The sequence below is a fragment of the Cricetulus griseus genome, chromosome 7, assembly GCF_003668045.3.
Source record: "Cricetulus griseus strain 17A/GY chromosome 7, alternate assembly CriGri-PICRH-1.0, whole genome shotgun sequence".
NCBI lineage: Eukaryota > Metazoa > Chordata > Mammalia > Rodentia > Cricetidae > Cricetulus > Cricetulus griseus.
Genome location: NC_048600.1, coordinates 10,656,260 through 10,666,422, shown reverse-complemented (window position 1 = coordinate 10,666,422; position 10,163 = coordinate 10,656,260).

Below are 10,163 nucleotides of genomic sequence, written 5' to 3'. Positions count from 1 at the left end.
GCTCACCACCTTTGCTTTCATTTCAAGCGTCTTGGCTACCTGCAGAAAAATAGAGCCAGGAGAAACTGCCTACAAAGCCAGCTGGAGGGCCACACAATAACGGAAGAGTTCACCTGTCCTGCCTGTGGACTCCGCCCCAGCTGCTTCAGGCTCTCAGAGCCCCCAGGGACCTGGAGGACTGTAAGGGATAGTACTTTTGAGTTTTTCTCCCTGTCTACCCTTTTTTTTTTTTTTTTTTTTTTTTTTGCCTCCCAATGCATTGGGAAATAGCCAGAGCACTTCTGCCCTTGTGGGACATTCCAAGGCTGCAGCCTGAACATGGCGTGTCTCCTTCCACTGTGGGCCTCCCAAGAATTCTTACCAAGTCCCCATGGAGCAGAGTGGGAGAAGGCTCAGCTCCCCCAGGCCTGCTTCTCCTTTGGCCACAGCAGTCAGGAGGATGGTTCCCTGCTCTGCTAGGACTGTCACCCATCTGACCTGCCCAGCATCACTCTAATAGGGTTCCCAAACTGGCTTCTGTGGGAGCTAAACGCAGAGCATGCTTCCTGGTTGGCTAGTTGGCTAGTGGGCTTTAATGCAGGAATCTGGATGGCACCACGTGGATATGCTGAGGTTCCCACATGGTACCAGATCTCCGGTGGAGTAGCTGTTATGGGGTCACTGCTACTCCCCATGTTGCTCCTGAGGGAAGATATGGGGTGCATTGGGGTGTCCTTATGGAACGGCAGCCTTCATCCCTTCCCCAGCTCACCTGTTTCTGGCAAGGGCAGCTGTTGCATGGGGAAGCTAACATCCGGACTGAGCTTCTCTGATCATAGCTCAGAACCGTCTGGAATAGCAGGTTAGAAGACAGTTTTCAGAGCGGGACGGTTTGGTCAAGAGACAGACTTAAAGCCTTCCTTGGGCTTCCCTCAGCCAACTGAAGTACTCACAATATCCCCTCGTGTCTCTGTCAGTCAAGGTTGACACCCCACCCTCTTTGGACTAGTGTGTCTAGCTGTATTTAATACCTCAAAGTCAGTGTGGCCCTGGGGCACGTTGGGGCAAGAGCGTGGGGGTGCGCTGTTGACACGGCATTCAGCAAGGTTTGGTTTTAGGATGCCGATGGTCACCCCCCATCCCCTGCATCTTCCCTCTGTCGTCTGCCTGTGATACACACCGATGGCAATAATTTTTTCCGGCTCCCTTGCAGAACTGGGAGAGGGCTGCAGCCAACCCCGCGATGGGGGAGCTTCTCTCTCTTGCTCTCGCTCTGCTCTGTTTTGGCTACAGAGATCTATCTATTGGTCCCACTCCACTTCTCCTGCAGCATTTCTCATCCCTCACCTCCCTTTATGGACAGGTGTCTGGCCTTTTAAATTCCCGTGTTTTGGTGTCTTCTCACCCCTACCCCAAGTATCTGTCTTGGTCTTGCCGTGTGATGGAAATGTGCTCGTAAATCCAGTATCAAATCGGCTTTGTGTATACATGTGTTTATGGGGTGGTTTCTTCCTTTTGCTGGTCACTAGACCATGTTGTACAACTGTGTACAGTCTGAGCAGGCGGGGGCTGACAGGTAATGCCAGGCCCCTCAGCGGTTGAGCCTGTTGGGGGGACCCAGCTGCTCTTGGACAAGTGGCTGAGCTCCTGTCTGCTCTCTTCTTCTTCTTCTTCTTCTTCTTCTTCTTCTTCTTCTTCTTCTTCTTCTTCTTCTTCTTCTTCTTCTTCTTCTTGTAATTTGTGTGTATTTCTAACTGATCGTATTGAAAAAAAAAAAATCCTAGTATTTCAGTGACATTGCCTGTTGTGAGATGAACCTCCTGTGACTTCTGTCTGTTCTGTTTTGAGGCTCAGGGAGAAACTAGCATTTTTTTTTCCAAACTACTTTTTGTCACTGTGACAGTTGTAAATAAAGTTTGAAAATGCTTTCCATTCTGGTCTGGGTTCCTTTTTTTCCCTGTTGCATGGGGATGGAGTTGGCTAGGGAGTAAGGGGACTTGCCCTGCAGAGGTCTCCCATGTGTTTCTCCTGCTGGTCCATTACACTAACTTCTCACGGGAGACATGAATAAAAAAGCCTGTTCATCCAAATCCAATGTGGTGAACTGATGAGTTTTTTTAATAGGAACATGGATGACCTTGAAGTAGCCACATCACTGAAAAGTCTCACTCTAGGATGAATGACAACTCCCCCATAGTTGAATAGATTCAGTCCCCTCTTCATTTAGCTCTCCACCCTCTGTATTCTAATAGCTCCAGAGACCACATTCAGCAGGGGGAGAATTACAGAAAACTGGGAAGGAAACACAGGAGTGGGGGTAGGGGGGTATGTGGTAAGGGGTGGGGGTGGCTGGACTCTCAGGGAATGGTATAAGGACCCTCCCCAACTCCCCCTTTTAGGAGGGAACATCAACAAACCTGACATTGAGGGGCTCTGTGTGTGACCACAACTGCTCTGGTGAAGGTCGTGGTGGCTATTACACTCAGGGGACAGTGTTCTACAACTTGGCCTTTCCATTTGAGTCCATCCAACACCTGGTGGGATGGAGCCAGCCTTTTTTGTTAGTGGTTCTTAGTTACACCTGGTTGAATGGAAACAGCCTTTCTTCTGTCAGTGGCTCTCAATTCCTGATTCAGATCAGAATTCTCTAGAGAATTCCACAAGCAAATGCTAAGCCCTAACCCCCAGAAACTTGGATTTTGATGGTTTGAAGTGAACTGGCCATCTGTATTTTCTAGAATCTCTTGGGGGAGATTTTTAATATGAAGCCCAAGGTCTAAACTAACCTTTTAAAGGAAGAGAAACTCAGACATATCATAAGATTGTTCGTAAAGGCTGGGGTTGGGAGTGGCTGTACCTAGATATGAACTCAGAGAAATGGAACATGGTCCTAGCCATTCATCCAGTGCCCACTGCTTGTCGGACAAAAAGAGAAGTAAACAAACTAGCAACGATCCAGGCTCTCCAGATATGTCTCTTTGTAATTGTCAAATGACAAATGTGAGTTCAAGGTCAGGAAAAGGCTAGGTGCTCTGAGAACGGTTATCAGGTCAGTGGGCGAATTAGGAGGGGCCTCAGGAGACATGATGACAATTGACTGGACAACAAATAGCAGAGAGAGGAGAGGCTGAATGTGAGTGGAAGAAAGCTGCACAGAGAGAGACTTGGAATGAACTTGACCAACACAGGTAGAAACAAATATGTGATGAGCACTGCGCTGCAATGGGGACGTTCAGATTCTGAGTGGAGGACCTAGCATAGTGTAATCTACATTGCCGTGTAGTCTGACTCCGGGGTGAAAGGACAGGAGGAGGTATGGCGAGACTCTCAGAGACCAGAACGGGCTTTGTGGATGTCAGAGCGGGAGTAGGTGATGCTTTGTATTAAGAATTCTTGACCAGTTTCTACCCCGAGGCTATTTTTTATTTCAATATGCCAAATGGTGAGTAGAAATAACCATGTGATCTGTGCTGAGCTATCATCCAATCCTCGTGGAATATCCATGAAAACAGATGTCAGCCTTATGAAGCTACCAGATCGATGCATCTGTTACCCCAAGGGTCACTTGAAAAATCCATCTATTTCCATATTAGATAGTCCCTCTATTTCACTCCAATATTCCGAAAAGTTTATCTAATGTGGACTTCTTGAACACAAACTCTCAAAAATCTGTCTTCACTTGCGTATGTTATCATTTATGTGGAAAATACTATGGAACTACAAAAAAGAAGAAAGAATTGATATATGGTTTGCATGGTTGCAGCACCTAAACTCAAAATGTAAATATTTACTGAATTTTCATAAAGCAATAAATGACTGGGAGTTAAACTCTAAAAATATTACTTAGTGATAAATGTTAGGCATATAAAACCTGGGCAGCAAGTCCACAAAACTGAAATTAAAGAGGACATACAAAATTGAGAGATATACTAGGTTCATGGACTTGAAGACTTGATGCAATTAGGTCAGTACTTTCTTGACTGATTTATAGACTCAGGACAATCAAAATCTCTGCCAGAAACTTATTTTCTTAAAAAGGCTATTGATATCTGATGCTGAAATGTCTATAAAAATTTAAAAGCCCCCAGAAGGGCCAAAGCAATGTTGGAAGAGAAAGTAGAACCTCAAAGATGTGTAATTCTTGATTTCAAAACTTATCACAAAGTGACAGCCATCAGGACAGCACCGAACTTGCATCAAGATAAACAAATAGGTTTATAGGACAGAATGGAGTCCAGAAATAACTCGACATAGGCCAGTTGATTTTTTGACAAAGGTTCTAAGGCAGCTCAGCAGAGAATAGCAGTTTTCTCAACAATTGTGGAGCCAGTGGCTTTCTGAAGACTAATCACTTCTGGTCACAGAACCCTGACTCTTCAATTCTGTCTCCTGTGACTTTCCAGGCAAAATGATACTTTGTTTGAAAATAGATCCTTCATTTTTCTGGTTGGCCAGTCTCTTCAGTATTGTCCTACTTTTCAAATCTCTGATACAGGTGCACTAGGTGGTAACTGGTGCACTTTGCTGTTTTAAACAGGCTGATAGAATTTGGCTCTTGCATTTATTTGTACTTTGGGTCTGTTTCTTACTGTCTAGACTCCTGCATGTTCTTGCCTGGGGACTGGAGATAAGACAAGCAGCTCTGGAACAGGAGTGTGAAGACTAAAATATTTAGCCAGTCTCCACAGTCAGGAGTTTCCCTAGCTTCTTTTTGAAGGTCCTGTGGCTAATGAATAATAGCTCCTGTCTTCTGGGCACTGCTTTTTTCCCTCTGGCTCCTTTGTGCACACAGTATAAAAGTAGTCTCATAGTAAAATGTTCCTCTCCCCTCAAGTGCAACTCCCTTCTGGCCACCCATTGTTCATCATCCTGAGATTTGAAAAGCAAAGAGAAGTAGGAAAAATTTAAGCCTGATTGTCTACCAAAATATCAGGTTTGACCCCAGCTTTGAAGATACAACTTGAGGTGGTACATGCCTGTAATTATAGAACTCAGGAGGCAGAAGCAGGAGGATCAGACATTTAAGGCCATCCTTAAGCTATGTAACTAGGGATGGTCGAACATGGTGTGAACAGAGGGGAAAAATCCAGGGGAGAGATACAGTATATAGAAAGGCCCTGAAGTAGAGTTTAGCTTGGCCTTTCTGAGACATGTCTGTAAGTAGAGAGACATATGGCTGCAGCAGAGAGAGAAAAGTGGCTCAGTTCAGAGGCCACATGTGGTATCTTTGAGTCCTGTGGACCTGTAGATTTAGGGTTATTTGACCCTCTGTGAGCAATACTCAAGGATGTGAGCTTCTGCACCAGGCATTTGTGGACATCTACTGGTCTGTCCATCCCAAACTGGTAGACCTGATAAAATGCCCCATCCTAAAAGGGATTCTACATCTTCAAAGAAGAAATCAGATAGAATTAAGTTGTTCATCCATCCCTAAATAACTCTGATTATGACAAGAATGTGAGCCTTGGGATAAGACTGATGGATCTTTAGCTTAGCCCGTCCTCTTACCTTTTCTTCTCTTTGCCTCACTTTCCCTATTTATGAACCACTATGGATGATGGCTGTGATGAGCTTACATGAGTTACTCAAAGTAATCTGTTTAGAACTACATCAGACCCTTAATAAATGCTCAAGAGATGTTAGGCATTGAGGCACAGAGAATAATGTTCCCAACCCCAAAGATGTTCACCTCCTGATTTCAGGAGCTTGTGAATATGTTATGTTATAGTTATGGTTGCAGGTAGAAGTAGGGTTGTTACTTTATCAGCTGACCTGTACCTGAGGATCCTGGGTTATCTAAGTGAGGCCAGTCTAAGTGCAAGGGTCATTGCATTAAAAGAGGGAGAAAGGGACTGGGAAGATGGCTCAGTCAGTGAAGTGCTTGCTTTGCATGTACAAGGACCCAACTTTGATCTCCAGGACCCATTTTTGATAAGCTGGGTGTACAAATGGATCAGCTATATTGTACCCCTCCCCTGAGGCTCGGGGACCATTCAGAAGAGGGGGCAGAAAGACTGTAAGAGACAGAGATAGGGGAGGACCTGAGCCAAACAGTATCTTCTGGGCCTGACTTCTGTACTCATAAACTCACAGTAATTGTGGTTGTGTGCATGAGCTCTAGCATTGGGTAGAGAGTGGACTATGAACCTTCACCTCTAGCTGAAGAGCTATTGACGGTGATGGTTTCTGGAGGTAAAAAAAAAAAATTAAAAAGGTCATAAAGTTGAAAGTTGGTGGGGAGAAATGAGCAGATCTGGAGGAGTTAGGGGGAGGATTTGAAGTGAATTTGATCAACATGCTTTGTATGCATGTATGAAATTCTCAAAATAATATCTATTTATCTATATCTACCATTTATCTGTATTTATATAGAGATATATCTATAGATCCATAGGAACTATCTATATAGAGACATATCTACAGATCTGATTACTTTGTTAATATCTAGATAGATAGATAATAGATAGATGATTGATAGATAGATAGAAAGATAGATAGAGTATAATGGTGCACTTGTTTTTCCAGTGAGGCAGATACAGACAGGTCCTTTGACCTCTAGAATTGTAAGATGAGAGTAAATTACTTTGTTTAAGCTACTGATGTAATACTGTCACATCCACAACCGGAAACTAACACATCCCTGTATATGGACCTTGTCTGCGTGGCCTCCAAGAGCAATGGCTGGACAGGGTCCCAGACTTCCTCAGTCTCAGTGTCTTCTGTAGGCACCAGGCAGAGACATCTGCCATGTGGAGGGGCCATCAGGACTTGGGATTGGATTTCTTTGGAGACTATAAAGCCTTTGCACTAGACACTTGAGAATTAGTGACTCACAATCCTTATTACCTGGATGGAAGTTTACATGGGAAGGCCATTGATTTGCAATATTTCCTTGCCATTTTCTGCCAGAGAGAAACCAATTAAAGGAACAAAATGGGTTTACAGAGCTCTGGTCCCCTCCATTTCTTCTGTTTCTCACCACACTTCTGCAAATTGTGGCTTTTCATATAGGAGATGGTTCTGTTTTCACACAACTGGCAATGATGGAAATGATAAAAGGCGATGGAGTCTGGGGACTTCATCTGTCAAATCCTATTGGGCAGAAAATTGGTTATTTGCATGTTGGTTTCCTTCTTATTGCTATCCTTCCTGCTCACCAAAAAGGTATCTATATATCTATATCTATATCTATATCTATATCTATATCTATATCTATATCTATATCTATATCATCTTCCCAGTGAAGTAGGCATTTTTAATGTATTTCATCAATGAGAAAGCTGATGCCAGGGAGCTTCACAATACACTGCATTTGTGACCAGAAAAAGCAGTACTAGAGTCAATTATGTACTAGTAAATACGTTAACAACCAGCTGGCTGAGAAAAAAAACAAATAAGAAAAGCAAACATTAGTATTTTCCCATTACCATTTTCCCATTACTTTCTCTGTGGCTAATTTCATAAAACTTACATGGCACCAAATTTGACTTGGCTGAGCTCATCTCTGGAATCTTCAATATTGACCCCTTCTAGGTCATAAGAACACAGAATTAATTGGCTTCCTTTTCTAAAGAATGAGTCTACCTCAAAAGCTAGAGCAATCCATAGCTCAGGAAAGAAAAACTACAAAAAAAAAAAAGTACTTGGTACAGTATTTTTCAAACTGAATAATGACTCACAATGGTGGTGAAATCAACTTATTTGTTTGCAGGTTATGACCAAAATTTTTCAGGAAAGAAAAGAAGTCAGGAATAGAAAGAAGAAAAGGTGTCAGAGGGTAACAGAAGAAGGAACAGCAAATATATAGATATATGTGTGTTGGGTCATGGACATCATATTTTTCTTGCTGTGACTCACAGTCAAATACATGAGAGTCAACCTGGTGAATCTGGCTTTCTAGAAAGCTGTCCTTATTTTACATAACAGAGTCATGAGTGGGAGGGGGGAAATGAGGAGAAGTACCTTGAGAGCTCTCTCTACACAGGAAATGGAGCTAGAGCACCCAAGGTGGGGCACAGACAGACAGGGTATAGGTGAAAGCCTTAGAAGGCCTCTGTGCCCTGTTCTCTGAGGCCAAGGGTGAGCTACAGGAAGCAGGTGCCCCTGAGCCAGGAGAAGAGAGACAGCATGCATGGGGAAGGAGAAAGCTACACCGGAAACTCGCTGCAAGCTAGCTGCCCCTGGAGCCCACCACAGCCTCAATCAGACAACCAGCACCACAAGATAAAAATAACCTCAGGGTCTCAGTGCTGCTGTGCAGGGGCAAGGAAGGGCATGCTCTGTAGGGGGCTAAAATGTCAATGAACTGGGGTTGGGGACATGCCAGTGACACCACTGAGGCCATAATTTCCTGTTCTCCAATTAGAGGTCATCAGTACTTATGCAATGGATGGGATCCTCTGACTGCAGGGTTGCTGTTCCCCTGTTCCTTTGTATAGGGTGATTTTATTTTTAAATGATTCACACTGTGGACTGGGCAAATGTCTCAGGTGGTAAAGTGTCTCAAAAGTGTGAGGACCAGACTGGGATCCCCAGTACCTGCATAAGAAAAGCTAGACGTGACATTGTAATCCCAGTGCCAAGGAGGTAGAGACAAGAGGCTCCCCAAGCTGCCTGAGACTCCCTGGCCAGCTATTGAGCTCCAGGTCCAGTGAGAGACAATGATTCAAAAATGACAGTGGAGAAGCAACTGAGGAAAACACTCAGCATCAATGTCTGGCTTACACTCACTCTCTCTCTCTCTCTCTCTCTCTCTCTCTCTCTCTCTCTCTCTCTCTCTCTCTCTCACACACACACACACACACACACACACACACACAAAGAGAGAGAGAGAGAGAGAGAGAGAGAGAGAGAGAGAGAGAGAGAGAGAGAGAGAGATAAGAATAACATTAAAAAGCACTCATGTTGCCGGGCGTTGGTGGTGCACGCCTTTAATCCCAGCACTCGGGAGGCAGAGGCAGGCGGATCTCTGTGAGTTCGAGGCCAGCCTGGTCTCCAGAGCGAGTGCCAGGATAGGCTCCAAAGCTATACAGAGAAAGCCTGTCTCGAAAAACCAAAAACAAACAAACCAAAAACAAACAAACAAACAAACAAAAGCACTCATGTTTTGACTTGTGGTTTGGATACACCCTTACTCCCTAGGGGCTATCTGGGCGCAGCAGTTTTTCCACAGAGGCTGCCCCTTCAGAGGATGCTGTGGGAGCTGTGAGGAGGTAGGCCTCCCCAGAAGCTCTTTCCTTAACTAATGCCTGCTCAGACTCTAACCCTATGCTAAGGCTCATTGGGTTACTAGACAACTTACCTGGGATACTCCACACTCAGCTCAGAGTAAAAAGAGTGAGAGTTTTCATTCCCATCTGCTCTCATGGTGAATAATCCGGTTTGAGTCTTGCTTTTAGCCTCTCTTGCCCATCTTAGAAGCCAACACATCCTCGATGACTAATAGCATTCACAAGGACATTACACATGACAGTTTGCAAGGTACATTTTTTTTTTATTTTTCATTAGTTTCTGTAGCTTTTCTTAGGCAGGAGTCCATATAATTCAGAGCTGCAAGTGAAAGAACAAAATGACACATATATTTTAACATACAATTCAGCGATGTTTAGCATTTCCTGCCATCAGGGGCATAGGGCGTAAACCACAGTAATGTCAGTGATACCTATTTTTCACCAAGAGAAGTCACGAGTATTTTCATTTTTCACAACACACTTGTTGCAGAGATTGTAGAATAACTTGTCGTCATTCTAGACGACAGTTATAGAAAATAGACCTGGTGCTGGACCACACTATGCAATGCTTTAAGAAAGAAAGAGCTTTTTGCCTGTCCCACAAATTTATGTTCTTAAAGTATCTTTCAATAGCTGTGTCTTAGCAGAATTGATGTTCTTTGCAACCTTCCACATCTTATGGTACTTAAAGCATTATTCTGAAAAGAGAATCGAAACTTCTTCAAGCTTCCAAAATTATCCACAACACAAAAACAATCCTTCCCTCCATTCCCACAAACTGGTGGTGCTATGGCCCAGAGCAGGGACATGGCTGTGTACAAAGGCAAGAAGTATGTATCACTTGCCCCAAGGCCTAGGAGCCCAAAGAGATACTCATAAGCAAATAAACAATTGCACAGTGGCCTGAAAGTAATGTGCATGGGTGAAGGTTGCTAGGGAAGCCTGGGAGAGCTT